Here is a 6,000-nt window from a genome sequence, read left to right on the forward strand (position 1 = left end):
ACACGTAAAACACAAAAATCAGACAAAAGTATGGCAAAGTAAGGCGAGAGAGCTACTTAAACAACTGAAAGTTGGTATATATAGCATAACGTGCAGAGATAAAGGCAGTGAATACATTATTGAGGATAAATTGATCAGCTAAAGATGGTAAAATACAGTTAAGTAAGATTTTTAAAGGGTAAGTAGCTTAATATAGCTTCAGGAGAGATAAATAAATAGTTTAGAATAGCTAAAAGTAGAGGTAAGCAGTTGATCTTCAATGCTTGTTTAGCTTCTCCCGATCAAAATGCAGTCAAAGCATTACTGTATAACAATAATAACTTATATAACAGTTTACACAGCCAGTTTAAATGTTTGGAACGTGACAGGTGGTGTCAGTGCAACGGTATCTGACTTAATATCATAGTCCTCTGGTCTGGACAAAAGTTTTTTGGGAGGGGGGGTTACTACGCTGCATACAAGCTTGTTTTGGGCATAGCGTTTCCGTCTTCAGCTGCGTGCTTTGTCTCCAACCTCAGCTCAGTCTGCTCTCTGTCTTTGGTATTCCTCTACAAAGGCCAACAGGAATCCTAGGCTTGTTGATTTAGCCCCCAGTGGCCGGAGGCAAAGCATCTTTCATTAACGTCTAAAACCTCAGGAATGAGATACTGGCCCCGTGATAAGATCTGGTAATGCAGTAACATGGAATTATGGAAGAAGAAAATTGCCATTTTGTATATAAGCACCTGTGATCTCCCACGAAAGCTCGCTGGGTTCCCCGGCTTGGTTCAGTCCCAGGAGAGAAGACGGTCCTGGAACTCAATCTGTCCAACAGAGGAGAGATTTTCAGGCTGAAGGCCTGGAGCAATGGAAGGTGCTACTGTCTGCTGAGAGGTCAGTGCACAGGACCAGACAGTGAACCTGTGTGCCTGTCAGAGAATATCACTCTCAGGAGAAATACCCCCGGTGTTCATGGTTCTGTTTGTGGTCAGCAAATGTTTTAAGGTCAGTACAAAAGCATTTATGAGACCCTCTGGAGATATCACGTGCTGCTTAGCAATAAGTGTGGAAAATCAAAGAGCTGCAGTGAGAATACGGGAGTTCTTGTTTTCTTCATTGCACTTAAAAAGGTATGTCAAAGTCAGCGCTTTGAGAAAGACATTTCTTTATCTGGGCCTCTATCAAGAGAAATGTCAGGAACAATAGAGTTATGTGGCATTCTGACATTTCAAAGGAGTTACATACCCTTATACCACAGAGCTGAGGTCAGATTCAGAGTACTTGGAGCCTGAGTGCAGTGCAGGTGTTCTGCTGGCAGCAAACGGCCTGAAGGACAAGAAAAACCTCTCCCTTCACTCTTGAGCCTCCTTCATCCTTACAGTTTGTGACACTGTTCACATGGCAATCACAGTGATGAAGTCTTTTAGGATCTTTGGTTTGTAAACTTGGCATGTAGATAATGTTGGTCACTTACACATGATTGCAATTACAAAAAAAACTATTAGAAGCTAAGCCAGTAATTTCATCATTCCCACAGGGCTTTTGCTGTGAAAGGCTCATCTGATTTTCCCATGCTTTCCAAAGCCATGACCACAACCGTAACTCTGAATGTGGAGCTGTCTTAATATAAAAACAAGGCTGCTATAATGAGTTGAGCTGTAGACAGATCAAGTGGAAAGAAGAGGCTAGAAGGAAGCTAGAGGAAAGTCTTATTGTGGCAGAACTGATGTGTTTTTGTCTTCTCTGGATAGTTTCTTCATCACCTCTTTAAATTTTAAAGCATTTGGCATGCAGCCTGTGGCAGGTTCTCTTGAGGAAGCAGGAAAGCAATGAGGGTCAATGGTGCCATAAATCTTAGACTGTCCACTTTGGAATCTGACATGGACACTTGAGATATGCATATTTAATAGAACGTTCATGTCGACGTGTCTTGAATGGCCAAGTCAAATGCTTTTCATATAAAGAGAACTGTTGCTAGATGTTAACAAGTGAACACAAACTTCTCTATGAGCTGGAGAGACATATCGTCAAACGGTCTTTATTCTGTGTCTTCCTGTAATGCAAAATAGATAAAATGGCACATACGTCCCACCTGTAGGTCTTTTGAAGGGCTCAAGGGGGGAAAAGAGCTAACAGCCATGTTTTTGCACCTCATTCCAGAGCAATGCAATAAGTGATGTAACCTGTTAGACTCACAGTCAGAGACAAGCATTCTCCCTTTAACCAGCTCTCTCAGAAATCTGTCTGTCCATTAGAGCAGGGCGATATGACCAAAAATATTTATCACGGTATACATTTGAAAATTTGCGATAACGATATAACTGACGATATAATTGACGATATAATTGACACTAGACAAAATACTTTACAACTCCACAACTTTATTAGTGCAAAAAACCCCATCAATGTATTTTCACTTAAACAAGCAGCTGTTTTTTTATGTGCATTAAAGTTATATAAAAATATAACAGTGCAAATTCCTTGCTGACAGTTTAACCAAAAGACATTTCCAGTGGAAATTGGCCGACATATCCTCAGCATTACCATGTATAATATCCACAAAACTTAAAAGAGGTTATACACACAATATGGTAATATTATGTTGAAGCACAGTACGTATCACTCCACGAGGCGCCTGCCTAATATAGCTGTAATGCTCCGACAATCCATCAAGCGGTGCGGGTTCGTAGCTTAGCAAAGTCGTACTAAAACATTTGACAGATTTTTGAGCGCCGTGTACGACATAAAATCGTTTCGAGGTCAAAAGGCACACGGGATTATAAGGGGGACTGTTGATTTTCAGAAAAATCAAAGGATTGATTTTAAGTGTGCCGTATTTTCCAAAAAACACGGTAATAACGACGGCCCGCTAGCATGCGCTACCACAAATAGTGCTATGTTGCAGCATTTTTACAAACCAATTCTGGTTCATCCGTTTCATTCAATGATCCACTTTCGCCCTTCTCATTCTGCGTCGCCGCCATGTGCGTATGTAAACAAAGGCACTGCGCATGCGCGTTTTACCCATATTCTATCGCGATATTTCATTTTCCTATCGTTGCCCAAAATTACACCGGTATTACCGTGAACGGTATGATATAGCCCAGCCCTACTGTCCATCATGACTTCACTTTACTGAATGAATGCAAACTCTGGCAATACTAATGTTTTATATATCAAGACAAAAACTGAAACGCTTAAACATGTGAAAAAACTAATCAGTAGCTTGTAGAAGCATCTTCCAGCAATATCTTAAAGTACCTTGAAATAATTGTTTTATGTAGACTTGATCAGTCTCAGCATTGTGGAAGAACGACATTGAGGTTTCCAGGCAATTGGAAACACATTATATAACAGCTATATCACAAACTTGCATTTGCCTCTAGAATACTTTGGTATACAGGGAAGTTTACGGTTGATCCAATGGCTGCAAGGTCCCCAGTTCCTGCAAAACAAATCCAAATCATCAGCCCACCACCACTGTTTAGTTGGTCTGAGGTGTTGGGTTGTGCTGTTATGCTGTGTCAAGTTCTCACTAAATGTTGTTCTGTGCCCAAACATGTCCGATTTGCCACAGCGGGGTTTCTTTTTGTTTGTTTTGCTTTTTTGAAAAGAAAGGGATTTCTCCCGACAACCCTTCCAAACAAGCCCTACTTGTTCAGTCTTTATCTAATACTGTTATCTAGTACTTTCCTGAACTTTAACATTTAACATGCTAACTCGGGCATGTCAGGTACTGTCCCCTGATGGGAAGACTGGCAACTGTTTTGAATGTTTTTCACATGTGGACCTCAAATTCTTGGAAATTGCTTCTCTAAGATCATTCCTCCTTAGCATTGCAATACAGATGGTTACACTTCCCAATCATTAGTTAATCACATGCATTTGATTATCAGCACTTGGCTGTTACTTACTCTCTTATATCTTATGGAAATTTTTCCAGACACCGTTTCTGAACTTGAACACAGAGTGTGATAGGTCATGTGTTCTTGTCCACCTCAGGTTGCTTTTACAGTATTTAATTTTAAGACTTGTTGATCACTTGATTATTTTTATTAAGTCTTGACACATAAAATACCATGACTCTGTGCAATCTTTTAGAGGTGTTATTTTGTAGCCAACACAGCAGGTTTGCCATGAATGATCTTAAACAAATCTCCTTTGATTGCTGTTCCATCGGTTCCAAAACAGCACTTAAAAAAAAAAATACAGTGCCATCATTTTAGCCATCCATTTAATTACTGGGCCTTTTTGTGGTTAAAACATTTGACGCAACCGCCATTTGCACTTGTAGATAAAGCGAAGCAATTAAGCTCCATTCCGAAGTCTGAAACTAATCTATAGTTAAGGAGAAAAAGGGGAAAACACTAAGCATATATAATGTAAACAGTTTCTGGCAACAGAGCAGGGTATAAGTTCAAGACAATATTTGGAGGCTAGAAGACTGACAGTAATTTAATTAGACAGGAATCCTCACTCATTCCGTGGGTCAAAGTTATCCATGTTAATCAGCAGAGACCGGAGACATATAAGCTGCTGGTTTCCTGCTGGGGCTTCTCTGTCTGAATGTGTGCTCGTACCAGACTTTGCATTTAATATAGAAACTTGTGTTAATACAAACTGACCATTAAAAATGTAGATGCCATTAATTTGCTGTTATATATGATTATTTTTCGGGTTTTTTTTGGTATATTACATTTAGCAACATACCAAAAGGAAAACAAAAAATTATACATAAAGGTCTTTTATTACCTATGTGGTGTTTTGATAGATTAATAGATGAAAAGGATTTTATGATAACACAAATCATGAAGACTGCAGCTCTTCCTTTGTGAACCATTTTCACAAGGTTTCAGATCTATTTTGTGTTTATGTTGGTAATCTCTCATCCAGCTCTCCAGTACACCTAAAATTGTTGTTTGTGTGTATTATTATTATTTTTTTGCCATGTGTCATAACCCTGAACACAACTTGGTTGGACCCTTTCTATTACCTGTTTCAGTCTCAGCATTTTTGTTATTTTCACAGACTGAAAGCCAATTTTCTGACTAAACCCAAGTTGTGAGGATGATAACATTTGCTATTCAGTGTTTTAAAAAAACATCTTAAGAACTGCAGCTTTTCCTTTGTGTTTCAGGACATGTTTTATGAATACACTCAGAGAGAAAGCAAGGGTGAATATGAAGATTGTATTTCAAATGGATTTCTGAACAGTCCAGTGAGCTGCATCCGCAGAGTGAGCTGTGATCCTCAGAGTGCCAGAGTAAGAATGTGGCTGTCGTCTGGACACTTTGCACCCTGGGAGATGTCTGCAGAAAGCAATAACTTCAACCAGGCTGCTGTCAGCTTGGCCAGAAGCAAATGATCTAATGTCTGAAAAAAAGGTCAACCAGCGTATCAATTATTTAGATAAGCCAGTGTGAGTGGAGATGGGTATGGATAGTTTGATATTAGGAAAATAATTAACTGGAGTGTTCTGATTGTGATGATCCCAATTACGCCAACAATTAGTTCTACCTGTCTAGGGGAAACCTGCCTGCACAAAGAACAGGTGCAAATTGCTATAGTCAAAAGGAGTGAACACAGACACACACGGAGAGGAGAGGTGAAAGCATGCTGAGGACCACGGTGACAGCGAATGAAAAACTCCAAAACTCCTGTGGAATTCACAGCAAAACTTTTGGGGTTGCCACCAGAGCGCTGGATCTTTCTCTGAAGTATTTTTGCCAGATAAAAACAAAAAAATCCCACAAATTAAATCTCAAAATGTCTTTTGCAATGATTGAATGAATCCTACCACAAAGAAACTGATATTTCTGATATATACTTTTCAAAGTACCCCCTGGGAGCATAACAAATTGATGACAATCTCTCTGTTTTGATCCGTTATAAAACATGTGCAGTGTGTGTCAGAGTGGAGGAACCCAGCACAACACCATCCAGGACTCTGACAACACTGATATTAATACCCAGAAAATGATGCCTTACAAATTACACCTTGTATTTGGCATATTCTCGCAT

The sequence above is a fragment of the Perissodus microlepis genome, chromosome 12 (assembly GCF_051167445.1).
Source record: "Perissodus microlepis isolate ML-2025 ecotype Zambia chromosome 12, ASM5116744v1, whole genome shotgun sequence".
Taxonomy (NCBI): domain Eukaryota; kingdom Metazoa; phylum Chordata; class Actinopteri; order Cichliformes; family Cichlidae; genus Perissodus; species Perissodus microlepis.